Raw genomic sequence first — 17656 nt, 5'->3', positions numbered from 1 at the left:
CGACTGATTTCCATTGATGTTATATTCACACAACATGTTGTAATGGGACCAAAAGTTGTATTCATCTTTGTATATACCTAAACCTCCTAGATATATTTATATAGCGTTTTATGTAAATATAGTATAAACTTTTGAATTAAAAAAATGGTTAATGAAGATTTGAAAGCATCGAGAAGAATTTTTAATCTGAACAACGTTATCATATTTTCAATCAAAAATTATATTATTCGTATTATTTACTTATATAGTATATTTTAAACTTTGAATTTTCACAGACACTATTTAAAACAAGTAAGGAAGGGCTAAGTTCGGGTGCCACCGAACATTTTATACTCTCGCATGATAAAGTTATAATCGAGATTTCAGGCGTGGTTGTGAACCGCTTTCACCCATATTTGGTACATGTCATCAGGGTGTTAAGAAAGTATTATATACCGAATTTCATTGAAATCGGTAGAGTACTTCCTGAGATATGGTTTTTGGTCCATAAGTGGGCGACGACACGCCTATTTTCAATTAAAAAAAAAAACCTGGATGCAGCTTCCTTCTGACATTTCTTCCGTARAATTTAGTGTTTCTGACGTTTTATGTTAGTCGGTTAACGCACTTTTAGTGATTTTCAACATAACCTTTGTATGGGATGTGGGCGTGGTTATTGTCCGACTTCTTCCATTTTTGAACTATATATGGAAATGCCTAAAAGAAACGACTCTATACAGTTTGATTGACATAGCTATAGTAGTTTTCGAGATATGTACAAAAAAGTTAGTAGAGGGCGGGGCCACTCCCACTTTTCCAAAAATATTACATCCTAATATGCCCCTCCCTAGTGCGATTGTTTGTGCCAAATTTCATTTTAATATCTTTATTTACGGCTTAGTTATGACATTTTATAGGTTTTCGGTTTCCGCCATTTTGTGGGTGTGGCATTGGGCCGATTTTGCCCATCTTCGAACTTAAGCTTCTTATGGAGCCAAGAAATACGTGTACCAAGTTTCATCGTGATATCCCAATTTTTACTCAAGTTACAGCTTGCACGGACGGACGGACAGACGGACATCCGGATTTCAACTCTACTCGTCACCCTGATCACTTTGGTATACATAACCCTATATCTGACTCTTTTAGTTTTAGGACTTACAAACGACCGTTATGTGAACAAAACTATAATACTCTCTTTAGCAACTTTGTTGCGAGAGTATAATAACCAAAATTTAGAGGGATATTTTTATACTCTCGCAACAAAGTTGCTAAAGAGAGTATTATAGTTTTGTTCACATAACGGTTGTTTGTAAGTCCTTTAGGGTATAAAACCCAAATAGAGAATCGCAGTAGTGAGGGCCACCTATGGACTTAAAAAGTTTAAAAATTGGGCGTAGCACCTCCCCCTATATAACCAAATATGGCAAAGAATAGTTGAAAAAGGATAGTAACCACGCAATCTCTATATATAGCAGTTACGTTGAAATGAAAAGGAAGGACAACACATTAAGTAACCACAGCCATCCAAAAAAACTTTCTCAGGGAGATGTTTTGATTTTAAAGGGACTTATAATTTAAATAATAATAATAATAGCCAACGATTACCCTCCTCCCGCCCAACCGGCGCAAGGGGCGCAATCCGCTAACGAGCGGAATTAGCCGAGTCATAAAAGGCAAGGGAGTTTTAAGCGTTGCGATCTTAAGCTGCTCAACTACAGAAACAAAAATTTCAACAGCCAAAATTAAGAATTAAAATTAAAGTTTATAATTTTTAGATGTTACTTGTTAAGAGTAGATAAAATAATTTTTTTAATGGTAGATAGTGAGTCTGCGAGATCAGATGTGCTGGAATGAGAATTGAAATCATGACATATGCGGCGGAATGGTTCGTTTAGCTCAAATATTATACCAAGCATCTCCCTACGACTAGCGAGTGTCGGGAGATTTATAAGTTTTAGTGTAAGGAGGAAGATTTAAACTGGAATCCCAATGCAAATGATTTAAGGCAAAAAAAATATTGTTTTTGAACGGACTCTATTTTCTCAGAATGAACTAGATAACAAGGGTTCCATACCACGGAAGCATACTCTAATATAGGCCTCACCAAAGATGTAAAAAGAATTTTTGTGGTAAGCGGATCTCTAAATTCTTTAGACCAACGTTTAACAAAACCAAGAGCCAACTTTAGCTTTAAAAACCATGGAAGATGTGTGAAGATTAGAATTGACTTTGGGACAACGAAACTGCATACTTGCTCCAACCTGAAGTTTTGTATTACTTATGAAGTAGGGTCTACAGATCTACGTGAAAAGCACATCGTTTTACATTTTTTAAGGTTCAATGGCATGTCATTTCTAACACACCAAGAAACCAGGTTGTTTAAGTCTGTTTGCAACTGACATCTTTCGCTATTCGAGGTGAATGATTTAAAAAGTTTTACATCATCAGAATATAATAAAACTTTTAAAAACTTAACAACAGATGATATGTCATTAATAAATAACAAGAACAGAATTGGACCAAGATGGCTGCCTTGAGGAACGCCTGAAAGAACATTGATTATGTCGGAAGGATTATCGTTAAATATGACTTGTTGAATTCTATTACTAAGATAAGAAGCAACCCATTTTAGAAATATTTTTTGAAAACCAAGAAGATCAAGTTTTCAAAAGAATTGAATGGGATCCTTTATCGAAAGCTTTACTAAAATCTGTGTATATAACATCAGTGTTCTTATTCTCCCTAAAGCACGTTGATACATGTGATACAAATTCAAGAAAATTAGTTATTGTAATAAGCCTTGCATAAGAGATCAATTAAATAGTTTTGTTAGGGGTTGGTATATATATTTGAGGTATGATTCCCTCATGCCTTCTTAAGAAATGTGCCAAATGTCTGGGCCATAATTGTATGATTGTTCTAACATATTTAACTGATATAAGACGTCTGCTTCGGAAATAGTAGGTGCATTAATGACAGAAATCGGACATAACTTGTGATGATGCGGAACATTTTTTGGAGATTTTGGAGAGTAATTGGACTTGAAGGACTCAGCGAACATATTAGAAATAGTGTGATTGTCACTAGACATACTAGACTTATATTTCATAGTTTGAAGTTGACGAAACCATAGAACAATTTTGGATTACGTATAATATTATTTTTTACTTTATTTATATAATTATTATAACATATTTTGTTAAGTTCAGCAAATTGTAGACGCAATTTTGAATATTTTGAATATTCAGCAACTAAACCAGTTTTTTGTTTAAGTTTAAAAGCACGAGACTTTCTATTCTTTAACTTACATAACTCTTTCGAAAACCATAAATTAGAACTAATTTTGTGAGTAACAACACACTTCGGAACATATTTTTCAAATAAGTTTAAAATAGTTTCATTAAAGTGGGAAGCACTAAATTCAATATAGCCACTGTAATCTGGCCAAGTTACTTTAGAAAGTTTGTAATTAATGTTCTTAAAATTAGCTTTCGCAAAGTTGAACCGAAACCAAAAGTTTTGTGGTAAAGGTATTATTATGAGCAAAGTTAGCTATGATTTCGATGTCAATTTTCAAAGCAGGATGATACGGATCCTCTGGCCGAACCAAAGGATCACATCGGACAACGGAGAACATTGAAGCGTTATCAACATAAACTAGATCTAAGAACTTACAAACCTCGTTTGAAATTATATTAATTTGGGTAAGACCCAACCCCGACATTTCATCTAAGAACTCGTTAAAACATAAGCCAATACTAATAGGAATGGTGTGATCATCTACAATTACCTACCAAAACTTTCTAGATGCATTCAAAAGAGAGGAAAAACAATCAAAATACATATAATGGAGATTCTAAAATGACTCGTTTTTGAAAACCAAAATCCAGAAAATTTCTACAATGAGCATTAATTAAAATAACAGCACTTTAAAAAAAAGTAATACTTTGTATGTGCACTGACCGACCATCTGTCCTTTCGAACAATAACTTGAGTAGCATTTATGATACCTACATAAAACTTTCAGCATAAGTTCGGCATTCAGAAAAGGAATCGGGCTTCTGTCACGGTCTCAAAACACAATTAAACGAAATCCCATAAAGTGCCTTAACTAAGCACTAAAATAAGACACATAACTGTTATTTAGCGCAGAACATGGCAGTAACAAGATTTACCTGTTAACGGAATTTTTATTTTTAAGTGGGCGTGGCGCCGCCCAAACTGATTTCATACACCTATCTTACATACCGCTGAAGGTAACTCAACTGAACCTTCTGGGACAACGACTTTTGAACCCTTTTTTTTACGCTGTGAACATAAGTGAAATCAAATAATGACCATACCTCCTACCCATATACAGTTATGTTGAAAACTACTTAATAAATATTGTTTAATGCCCAAAATTTTAGAAATCGGGATATCATTTTTCAAGGACCGGACACTAAATATTTACCGAACATATTGTTTAATCTGTGAGATCTAATACTGATGTTCGGGAGAAAATTTCTTTGATGACTGCATGCTCTTTTGCCGAAAATGGGTAAAATTATGGTTGCACTGCCCTCCTTTAGGAATTTTAGAAACTAGTGGCTAATTTTAATTATGTGCATAATATTAACCCAATGCTGCAGTGCAAAAATGAAAAAACCTCGCTTATATTTTTATACTTTTCACTTAGAACAACTATATCGACCTTTTCCTCATAGACCGTCTGCTTAAGAAGCTAATGTGCAGCCTCGCAATGATTGAGGTTGAGTTGCATGACTCTCATGTTTTGGTGGTTTTACATACTTCTTGATACAATCACACTTTTTACTACCAATTTTTTGGTCGGTGTTTTCCCTGCCCTTTTTCTTACATGCACTACACGACGGGTTCTTATCGCATGACTTCGCAAAGTGTCCAGTTTCTAAATACTTGACACAGCACTGGCTCCTATCATCGGGATTGTGTCATGTTTTAGCCAGATGGCCGTACTTAAGACATCTAAAACACCTCCTGAGATTTTGCTTCGCTCTCATTCTGTACACTACCCAACCTATTTTGATTTTGTGTGCATCCTGAAGTATTCTTGCCTCCAACGCGGGTAGGCTTACCACTGCAGTTTGGGTTCCTAAGTACGTTGGTCTGATGCTCTTAATGGAATTTTCATCAAAATTATTCAACTCATTTATTTGTAGTCATATAGCCTTGGCAATGAGCTCTTTAGTATTTCTCACGTATTTTTAGCATGACATCGTGAGTTAACGCTTTTATCTGCGCCTTTTCTCCTAGTACTCTGCTTATATCGATCTTGAAGGAACCTCTGCTTTTCATTTGTGCCTCTTTCAACTCGAGCAGGATTTGTCCTTTAGCCGCCTTTCTGATCTTTGTTACATTTTCTCCTAGTTTCTGCAGTGTATAATTTTTCCTCACAGTCCTTAGAATGTCGCTATATGACATGTCGCCTGTTTTTTCAATAACTATGGCATCAGGTCGATTAGGCGGCTTATCTGGTGCCTTTTTTTGTGGCTTATGTTTAACTGCGATCCAGCCAAATTGCACAAACAAGTAGGCAGAAGCTTTACAGTTGGAATAGTGTATATAATACGAAATTCGCGATAATTCTAAGGGAAATGAAAATGAAACATTCAACTGTAAATTAAACATAGAAATTTAATATTAACATATTTATATGCATTTGGACAAGGGTTGCCAACATCCCCACCCCCGTGAATCAAAATGATTCACCACCCTCAATGTCCAGTACGGCTAGTTTTGAGACTGCTCGTTGCTTAATTCCTGTCGAAGTTCGTGTGTCTGCTTGTCGTACTTCGCTATCAGTTCCAGGGTGTACTTTCTCCACTCTACCGCGGCACCATTCTCGTCGTGGGACGTTAGGATCGCATATAAACACCAATTTTCCTTCTTTCAATGGCTTCGTTCTACGGCAACATTTCACACGGCGAGCCAATGTAGATAGATACTCCGAACAGTCACACTGACTGGGCCAAATTAATGAAGGACAGAGTAACTAAACGGCCGTACGTAAGGAGTAAGTCTGTCCGACGGAGCGATCCCATCGAAGGCGCTGCCAATGTAGGTAGATACTCCGAACAGTCACACTGACAGGGCCAAATTAATGAAGGACAGTGTAACTAAACGGCCTTAGTCTGTCCGACGGAAGCGGTCCCATCCAAGGCGCTGACGGGGTAGCTTTATTCAAACGACATAAATTGGAACTAGCAACTACGTTGCGCAACACACTTCTTAGTCGTGGCACCGAATAATTACGGCGGATGTCACCAATAGTAGCTTCTAAGTTTTGGTGGCACATGGCGCTATGGTGATGTAACACCAATAATTTGGTAAAGGAATGATCAGGCGGTAGAATTAAAGGACGTCGTGTGCTAATTGGAAGCACTGCTGAAGCGAAGAACACCTTTTTTGCCTATATATGAAGAGTGTTGTAACAGTGTACTGTCGAGGGGAATGTCGTAACCATTTTCAATGGACAGACACTCGGCCGCATACACTTCACGTTGTACTATGCGGCATAAAAGGCGTTTAGCATTGTCTACTTCTTGGGCTGTTAAACCATAACATTGATTTGGCTGTATACGAGAGTAAGACCCAGGCAATGGTTCTCACCAATCTTGGAAAGGAAGAAAATATTTTAAAATCTATAAAATTACAACTCACGATGCCTAAAGCAAATTTAACCGAAGCTCTTCATCAAGTTCATCACTTCCAACTGTTACGTCTTCAAAATGCCAAGCTTGCTCGTCCTGGCGTAAGGACGGGGCCCCCCGTGACCAACGTGCTGTTAGATTAAAATTGGTGCAATCATTTCCTCGCGTGGCTTCATCGGCTACATTGTGTTTAGTGGGTATCTACCTCCAATTTGATATGCTTGTTGAAGCCAATATCTCGGCTATCCTATGCTGAACGAAAGGCTTGTAATGATGATGCTCGCTCTGAATCCATTTGATGACCGTTTTTGAGTCACTCCAGAGGATACAATCTTTGATGTTTAGAGAATTTTCGTCACGGATTTGGGCACTCGCCGTATGTAGTGTCGTTCCAGTGGATATCGTGTTTCCAAAGCTCACTCATAAGTAACTTGGCCCCAATGACGAAATTGCTCAGAAACCCTAGAGGGTCAAATATCGACATGACGTTACTTAGAAGTTCTCTTTTAGTAGAGCGTCTCTGCCCATTTATTATCGCTTCAGCAACGTTATGAAATTTTAGTTTGAAACCGAAACAATCTGATGATGGCTGCCAAAATAAGCCCAGTACCTTCTCACCAACGAAACCTTCTTTCTTGAAAATCGATCGTCTAACATCAATACCACCAAGCGCGGCTAACACCTTCGAAGAATTGGATGTAAAATTGCGAAGCTCAAACCCAGCATCCATATGAATCGCTCGGACCTGTTCTGACACGGATATGGCTTCCTCTTCTGAGCTGAAGCTATCAACGAAGTCATCGACATAATGGTGATCCAATCTTGCTTTTACTGCACGGGCCATGGTTCCGTGTTAATTTTGGTGCTCCAGCGCGTTAACTTTTTTTACATAATTGCAGGACATGGTGTCAAGCAGCACCAAACATCATCACACACATTTGGTAAATATCTGGTGGTTGCGTAGCATCACCAGCACGCCAGAGGAACCGCTGTGCACATCTGTCATCTTCTCGTATAAGGACTTGGTGGAACATCTCTTTGATGTCTCCATATTCGGCAACTGCGCCCTCATGAAAACGAAATAATTTCGACGGCAATGAGCGATATTCTTGTGGAACCTTCAAGAGCTGTGAATTTAGGGAGGTTCCACCTCAACAGTGGCGTCGAAAACCATACGTAGTTTTCCGTGTTTGTTGGGATTAGCAACGGCAAAGTGTGGTAAATACCAAGTTGTAGGTGTATACACGGCAGCTTCTGCTGGCGGCAGTTTTCTTGCGTACTTCTTTGTGACGTAAGAGTCCATGATGATCTTGTATTCGGTGACAAAATCTGCATCACGACTCATCCTTCGCTCTGCACTGATTAATCGTTTCAACGCCATATTGTAGCTATCAGGTAAATTAACTTTGTCACTTTTCCATATAGGACTTCAAGACATCTCTGACACGGATTTCCTCCTCACTCTCTATCGGCGGTGTAGCTCTAACACCAAAACTCTCAGTTTCCAAAAACTTAGATACCATATTGTGAAGTGTCTGATCAGATTGACTATTCACGCATAAACACGCTACTGGGGACGGTTGTGTAGAAGATGCTGGGCCGAATACAACACAACCCAACTCTGTATTAGCAATGAATGGTCCATACTCCTTTAACCTCACAGTCGTTGATGGTAATCCCAAATGGCAGTGGTCAAGGCCAATTAACAGCTTGGACCTGACTTGGGCGTAAGGTTGTACTGGAAGTTGGCTTACGTGTCTATACTCATGACCAAATCGTCTCTGCTTAAACTCTATATAGGAAGCTGTAGGTTCGACACAGCATACACGTTACGGAGTTTGTGTTGTTTCTGCATCCCGGCGCCACTAATGAATAAGTCCATTTCAAACGTTGATTTCTGCGCTGCACGTCTTATGAACCACTGTACATTTAAAGATTGCTCACTTCCATGCATTCCCAAGAAACGAGCAAGTGCACTGTCAATCATCGTGATGCATGAACCTTCGTCCAGCAGTGCGTATGTATCAACACGTCTGTGATTTCCGTATACGGTGACTGGTAAAATACGGAAGCGGAGCTTGCTTTCAGTGGAACTGAAACTCAGAACTGCTGATCTTGCTTCTAGTGATGTCTGCTGGCTGTTGTGTGAACAACTTAGTGACTTACGATTACCTTGTATATTCACAGCGGAAGAAGTCAGAGTTGACTGTCCTGACGAATTAGAAACGTTCTCCGCGACTTTATGTAAGAGTTTATGATGCGTCGATGACAATTGCTTGTACCTAAATTGAGACAAACAAAACACAAATGACGTCGTTTCACCTCTGCCCATCTCCTCGGCACTGAATATTCTACAAAACGCGCACACCCTGCTACCTCGTGTTGCTCCTGACCAATTGGACATCTCACTGATCGTTGTAGCTCAACCATGTATAGAACCATGCGGTACTTCGAATCCTTGTAAGGGTCTTCACAAACCCTTACTGTTTTACTGTTACATGTATCTGCACAAGAGCTGCAAAGCTGGCCCACGTTTGCTTAAAGGCAATTTTGAGACAAGTTCGTCGAGTAATGTAGTATTTGACAAATGCAATTCACAACCATGAGCAGATTGTAAAAATACACAAATATTACATACCTTCGTTGCAAGGGGTATTATTTTCATAATGGCATTTTGCGAAATAGGTGCGATTTCTCTCACCTGACACAGCTGGCTGCGGATCAACTGCTCAGGACGAACAAATCTAAGTTTTAATAAATCAATTATATTACCGACGTTGTTCGGGTGGATTAGCAATGACTTGACCGCTCACGTGCGTAACCTTTCAGGCACTTTAATAAGCATTGATTATTCTCGTAGGTGCGGTATCCATAAATTGCAGTTGACTCTATGTAAGCCCTATAAAATATTGGCCAATCTTCCGCCTTTCCACAAAAATCGGGCTATTCCTGCAATTTTCTCGACAAACTCGATGACTGTGAGGATGTAGCACTTGTATTAACAATTGTAGGCATTGTTGTCGAATTAGAATGTTGCTGCAAATAACGGCGGGGTGTAACGGATATCGGTGGGTTGCGACAACGCTATTGTACAGTTGGCAATAGCTGGCTGCTGCGATTCCGGCAATTGTGTTGCCAGCGTCGACGGAACTTCGGAGGGCACCATTTTTGTTGGATGTAGCCCCAATGAGCGTTTCACCACGTGACTGGGGTTGTGAGCTCAACTGATCTCAAGCATGGCTATTCGTTTTTGTAGAGTCGCAATTACGTCTTCCTGACGCGCAATGGCGGCGGCTGATGATGATCAAGTATCCGATAGCTGTAGGGGCGGCTGGTAAGGCACTGGCTATATTGACGGTGGCTGATGTACTGCTATCCTGGCTGGGTTTTCATGCTGATGACGTAGAAGCACCGCTATCTATATTTGGAAAATTTACTGAAGTCTGGCGGCGAGGTGATTTACCCATCCCCAGGTAGGAAATCACCAATGGCCCAGCCTTTAACCAAGCCGTTCCCAAGACTTGGCAAGCTTGGATCAGGCTTGGTATCCAAGCCCGGACCAATAGTGGATGAGCATTGGAATGTAACGTGGGGCCAGACCTGGTAACTAGGGCTGGCCCAGGCCGTCATATTAACACTGGACCAGGCCCTGAAACCAGCGCCGTTCCAGGCTTATTTTTTTTTTAATACCTTGGTTTGGCCAGGGTTCAGATGTAATTTTAATAGGTATTATGTGGATTGGCACACTCAATGAAGAACGATTTATCGGAAGTAATTATGTTTAATTGCCTTTATTATATTATTAATATTATATATATTGTTATACATATACTTTAAATAGACTTCATCCAAATGGAAAATGAAAAATAAGCATTCTGTTGTCGTAACTAAACAAAACTCCCGATAATAATGAACAAAAAACATTAACGTGTTGGCTGAATTGGCGTAACTGGACAAACCCCCTGATAATATTGAACAAAAAAATTAACGTTAAAAATTAACTCTTTTTTTTAACACGAAAAACAGTAAATTCGCAAAATTAAGTTTTCACTGGCTGGTGAGTTCTGGTTCGATCCCTCTAAGCTCTTTTTTCAGTTAAACTGCACCAACTTCCTTTTTACGCTGTATGCATCCTCCATCTCTGTCGCCAGCACCTGCTAGCCAATCACTTGTAATAGTAATAATCTTCAATGGTTGATTAGAGTCTTTATATTTTGTCTCAATGAAATCTGGAAACCGAGTAAAAAAATCAATGAAAACCAAATAAGTCAGTCACCATGAATGGACTTCGTATACAAACCTGAAATTTTTTTTCCTTTTCCTTTGGCAACACGGCCTACGCCACTATAATTAAGTTGAACTTCTTTGGCAATTAATTCCTTGAGGATCTTCTTAATGTCTGCAGCGTAATTGGATTCTTTATGCGTTAACACACTCATAAATTCTTTCTGAAAACAAAAACACAAAAATATTCTCAGACAATTGGTAAAGTCAATAATAACGCCTCAAGAAATAAATATATTCAAAATAAACTCACAAGGGTCACACGCTTGCTCAAAGCCTTTTCAGGGTCAGCCAAATTGTCCTCATGCATTGGGTCGAGAGTCCTCTCAAAATCGAGGAACTCTTCCAGAGTCTTAATAGGAAAGTTTATAGATAATCCTTCCCTAGGGGACGCCATGGGTTGAGCTCCAGCAATATGATGCATGGCCATGTTAATCTTGAGCTCTTCGATTTTTTCTATTTAAATCGTACTGGATGCATCGTTTTAAGTTTGAGAAATCGTCACGTAGTTTGTACATGAGGAAATCCAATTTAGCATCCCAGTAATCTATGACAAGTTCTGAAAAATGAGAAAAAAACAAAGAAAATACACAAATTTCCTCCACAATATTGTTGGTACTTACCTTTAAGAGAATCGCCTATGGCACTCCCCCTCAGACGTGTAAGGCAAGCTATCAATGCCGATTTTTTCTCTGATTTTGTGTAACTGTACGCTGTTTTACCTAATGAAAATGAGAATTAGTAGGTTCAATTTTCCTGAAAAAAAAAAATGAACACAGCCATTTACTTTGAGACGCTCTATCCCCGGCTGCCTCATCATCTCTTGGTTGATTTTTATTTCTGGAAACTTCAGCCTCAGGAATTCTCGATGTTCTTAATGTAGAGGACTCCCTTTCTTCGACAATTTSTTCTAAGAGAGAAAAAGTTTGCCTTGACATCATTGCCGCTTGATTTTTGGTTAATTTTCTAGCTCGATTGGTTTCAGTATCTCAATCTGTGGATTCTACGTTGATCCTCCTCTGGGCCTTGTCGTAATTCCCTGTAAAGAGTAGGTTATTTTTTATCTAATAAAGAAGAGTTCATTTAGTTCAATTCGATGATAAACGATCGGATATGCATGAAAAATATTAGTATAACGTTATTCAAACCAGCACTTGTGAGAATTTCAACGTCAAATTTCTCCCACGATGATTCTGGAGGACTGAGATCTTTCACTATTGTGTCTATTTTACAATATTTATTGGGGGGAGAAAAAGCACAACTACTATTGTTGTTTCCATCGATTCTGGTCACCCACGACGCTGGAACGGATTCAAGGGTTTTTTTTCCCAGTCTCAGTAATTTCGTCTAGGAACTCCACAATTTGATACAATTTGCCATTTTCCTCTTGAGTACTCATTCTGTAGAAGTAGATGAATAAAAAAATATGATGAGAATGAGACAGTTTAAGTGAATGGTCCTTTCAATGTGCGAAGTATTTTCCAATAATTAATTGACGTAATAATCAAWGGAAGTATTTTTAAAAAGTATTCTCACAAATGTGTGAATTAACTGTCTAAAGTTTTTTTATCGCTCAATTTTTCAACACAGTAAATTATGGCGTCAGCATCATCAGGCATGATTTTTGGAGGTTATATCAAAAGATTGTGGAAATGTGTAAAATTTTCGACAAATGCTGAGGCAACTAATAAAAGAGGAGAAGAGAATAATACTTCATTCTGAATCATAAACAATTGGCAAAAATACTTACGTGAAATAGCGAATTAATCCGAGTTGTTATGGACTGTCCACAGGCAATGAATAGTTTACCAAATACATTGACTGGCTGTCAAGAATACATGCCCTAGACGCGACTAGACGTTATGAATGCAACAAGGACACAGCATAAGATTTTCATCATTAAACACTTGGATTTCACAGCACCGATGGTTACCAGCTCATGCGAACCTGCTAATTTGTCAATTGCGAAAACGCCAATTTCTCTTGACGCACAGGGAGCGTCAAACACATCATTTAAAGAGTGCAGTTTAAATCCATCTAAGTAAATATCGTCCGTTGACTTTTCACTATGATGGCACTTTGATTTAACCCATAATTTTGAAATAACAAAGAGTTTTTCCGAGGTTAGTTCCACAACATTGTTAGGTTCCAAAGCATATAGTATCATGTCATTAGAAGTTACTGATTTGACTGATGAATATTCTTCACAACTTATTTTAATTGTCTCAGGGACTTTTGCAGGTTTCACATCACGTATTGCAACACGAGGTCTTACTTTTGCACTGTCTGATGAGTCTAAAGCACTGAGGCGATTGACGATTTGAGCCAAGGGTTTCGCTCGGCTACTTGCAAAATCCTTCAACTGGCCTATAAAATTCTCCCCCCCAAAATGCAGAGTAGTGGCTCAGTGAGGTTTTAAAATTAGCTGCGTCATCACAGAGGTGACTGAGGTGATGAATAGTCATTATGACACTGTCTTTTCCATAATAAATCGGCATTAGTTGAACGAAATTATGCAATAGAATCTTTGCCATGGGAAGACCTCTGGTTATCAATTTATCACTGCACAAAACACGACATGCTACATGAAGTAGCATAAAGTGTTGATATTTGTCATCATCGATAACAAGCTGCAGGACAATGCCACCGGCGTAAAGAAGTAAAAATGAGCACCTAGTTGCTTTCCATTGCCCAATTTCCTCGACATCAAACTCCTTCCTCTGAAATTCTGCCGTTACATAATCTTTCATCGAATTCATTAAATCTGAAAATTCTTTCAACTGTTGTGTTGATAATTTATAATTATCCCTTTTCACCCATTTTTTCCAAGATTTTTCATTACATTTAAAAATAATAAATGCATAATATCTAACGGGAAGTCTTTAACTGGATCAAAATTAGGAATCTGAAGCAATGGTGAAACCAGCAATTGCTGCGTTTATCCCTTAAGTGATGAGTGACATCTGTTTGAGTGACAAAGTTCTCTTTCGTTCGTAATGCACAGTTCAAATCAGGATAAACTCTTCTTCGATTCAGAGTTTCCCCTTGAACTGTACATCTTTCAAAGCCATAAAAGGCTGTTGGCCCTTTTATGTACTTGCGGAATGCCCTCGCTGGACTATCCGCAACAATAGCTATTATTTCAAAATTGAATTTACAACCATCGATGGTTATGCCTTCGAGGATTAATTTTTTAGCTTAATCCACGAAATCACTCAAAAAATCACTCACATTTTTTGGCTTGGACCTACCATAAAACAAGGCTACCACAAAAGGACTGCAGGTATATTTTTTTGTCACCAACTTCATTGTAATAGGCCAGAGACTTCCCTTGGAATAATGGTATACCTTCAATCCATCTATATGAACTAACACACGTATGTTTTTTTCTTTGTAGACAACGTCTATTCGTTTCTCCAAACCATTTCGAATTCCGAGATAAAAAAAATCCCCAATCTGATCTTTATACGCCATCATCGGTTTGGTCTTCACTCGGTGATTGAAGCCAAGAAGTTTATGGGCAGTGGATGGCACTTCAGTGTGTCCTTCACTACGCAGAATTTCTAGAAATCCGCTCACCACTTTCATCTTGATGCTGCCTATATTATGAAGTGTTAGCTGGAGTATCTTCTCAGTGAGGGTCTGAGGTGTTTCAATCTCAATTCCTGAGTTCATCAGCTCGGTCTGTTGAGGGGCTGCATCTGCTCYTAGACTGACAGGTGCTATTGCGTTGTCATCATCGTCGTCAACCGACATAAAACTTGAACACCCTGCGAAACTCTCTACCGATGTATCTTGTTGTAGAACTAAACTTGGAGATTCTGCAAAATTTTCTAAATTATGAGATGGCTTTGCTTGGTTAGGGCTCCTTTCATCTTTCTGTGCTTGGAGCAAGTTTCTATCAGAAGAAACCTTTGATTCATCACGAATATCCTCATCAGAACTGACCACACTATTATTATCATCACCAAATTTAAAAAAAAAAACGATATTTTTTCACTCGTTCCCGCGATTTCGAATACCCTGTGGAACTCATGATTGAACAACACTCATTAATTAATCGAGTTTAATTTGTAGACGTTGACATTTGTGTTCTCGATGGAGCGCCATCTAGATGTCTATATTATAAATATTGAGAAGTAAATTAATATGGTTAGCAATCAGGCATTATACTATTGGACATTGGCACATTTTGATTTCGCTGCGAAGTAAATTAGGATGCAGCCTGATTGAAAAGGAATCAATAAGAAGCTGTAAGCCAAGGCTGAATGAACCAGACTTCTTCCAGACTTGATACAAACTTGGCATTCAGGCTTGATACCAGGGAGGGATCCAAGCCTGGGCTTTATCCGGTGTGACTAAGATACCAAGCCTGGTTCAGTCCCGGACTACCAAAGCCTGGTTAACCACGACTAATTGAAATTTCACAAACCAAATAGGCAAACAATTGGAATGCGAAATAAAGATATGTCATCGCTCAAGTAGGGTGAGCTTTACAGTTGGAATAATGTATATAATATGAACTTCGCGACAATTTTAAGAGAAATGGAAATGAAACATTCAACTGTAAAATAAATATAGAAATTGAATATTAACATACTATATTTATACGCATATGGGCAAGGGTTGCCAACAATTAGAGACTGTAGTATTTAATGTATGCAATGTAAAGGATCGCAAATGATCCTAAACTAAGAAAAAGATAAGAAGTATTTGTGTATGCCGTTGGGAACACTTATGTTTAAGATAAGTGTACTTACTGTCAGTCGGCAACATTAGTATTAAATATGTGTATACACTATGCATGTGGTGCATACATGAATTAGGATAAATATAGGAGGTCTGGGAACTTCCTTTCGCATGAACTTCTACACATGGATCCACTCTCCACCTACAGCTGATCTTACGCCGAAAAATATAAAAAGATATGTTATTGAAGTTCAAAGAGAAACCTTTCCTGGTACTTGTGTGCACTTTAGTATAAAATGGATAAAATCGGGAAAATTCCAAATTATTTAAATAAAAAATTATTAAAATATACTAATTCAAAATCATACCCTAAATTATGGGCCCTTAATTTTGTTTAATTGGTTTCCTTTTGTAACCAAAATATAGAATTTAACTATTTGTTTGAGTTAATAATGTTAATTTTAGTTATAAATGTTTCAGACACAAGCGAAATGCAGTAATGAAACTAAGTGAGTCTAATTCCTATGATAATAAATTGTACTGTAATCCAATAAGAGATCAAGGTATTCTTTCACTTTCATAAGAGACTTTAGTAAACTCAGAGTATATAAATATTTTCTTACAGAACAAGAAGAATTTCTTAAATTGCTGTGATCTCCACTTGGAAGACACTACATTGGCCTAGAAAACGTAAGGCAATTTTAGTATCTGCTTTTGCAGAGAACACGCCCCCTCCCATTCGGTTATTTAGTTTGGAGCTATGCGTATAGATACTTAACCGTCGCCTCTTTTGGATTCCGCCCGCTTCCGAATTTGCAGATATCTAATCAACAAATAATCTATAAATCTAGTTGAGTATCGGTCGAATCCCTTGCTTGCTCATCAAGTAGGCAAACGTGGCGTAAATGGTATATGGGCCGCATATGCCCACTATTAAAATTTAAAATGAATGATATATGTAAGAACTCTAGTAGGAATAACCTCAGAAGGTAGAATTGGAAGAGATTTTCAAACATCTTCTATGCGATTGTAAATATCTATATAGGAAAATATTGCAACTATCGATTTTCGAATACCCAATACCTTTTACTTACATATATTAATAACTAACTTTACTTATAGATATCTTCATAGATATTAATCGGTTTTTATACTTTGTAAACAACCAAAACAGGTACGAGTTATAAAAAAGACACAGTTTCAAATAAATTAAACATTTAGTCTTTTTGAGAGCGCAATAAAAATTTGATAATTGTTATCGTCATGTTTATTTACATTTCTATGTAAATAACGCAATGTAACAGCTGGTTTAATTGAGATATTTTTGGGACTGTTACGTATTGAATTGCAAAATCGTCTAAGGTCACAAAAATTGTCTCTAATTTAAAATCTCAAATTTAGAGTCTTGTGACTGTGTCTAAGTACTGGACGCAATGGGGGTCGCGAATACAAAATCGTTTATATTTCGCTTTATATTTTGACAAACATTTTAGAACTACATGGTGGCTGATGAAAGCCTTTACCAAAAAAAAATTAAATAACTTTTTTTCTATTTAATGAATCTGGTTAATTTTTTTTTTTATTTTKCAGATTGACTTTTACATTTAACAAAAATGGATAACTGGGACACTGAAACAAGAATTTGGATTGTCCGCCGCTATCACGCACTGGAGTCCGTAGTTTCGGTTCAAAGAGAGTATAGGCGCACGTTTGGCGGCAATYSTCCRAGCAGATGGACCATAATGAGACTTGTAAACAATTTTGTCGAGCATGGGACAGTCAACAGAAGACTTTACCATCGAAACCCTTCAGTTCGAACGGAGGAAATAATCGCTGCTGTAGCTGCTGCCATACAAAACAATCCACGTGTTTCGACAAGAAGCTTATCTGCTCAAATAGGTGTAAGCAGACAGTCATTACAATCAAGTATGCACAAAGATTTGGATTTACTCCCATATAAAATTCAAATGGCCAACAAACTGAACGCTGCAGACTTACCGATTCGCTTGGAATTTTGCCAGAAGATGCTT

Source organism: Bactrocera latifrons, unplaced genomic scaffold, assembly GCF_001853355.1.
Source record: "Bactrocera latifrons isolate USDA-ARS-PBARC rearing strain unplaced genomic scaffold, ASM185335v1 scaffold_216, whole genome shotgun sequence".
Classification (NCBI taxonomy): Eukaryota; Metazoa; Arthropoda; class Insecta; order Diptera; family Tephritidae; genus Bactrocera; species Bactrocera latifrons.
Note: the sequence above shows the minus strand (reverse complement) of the source record.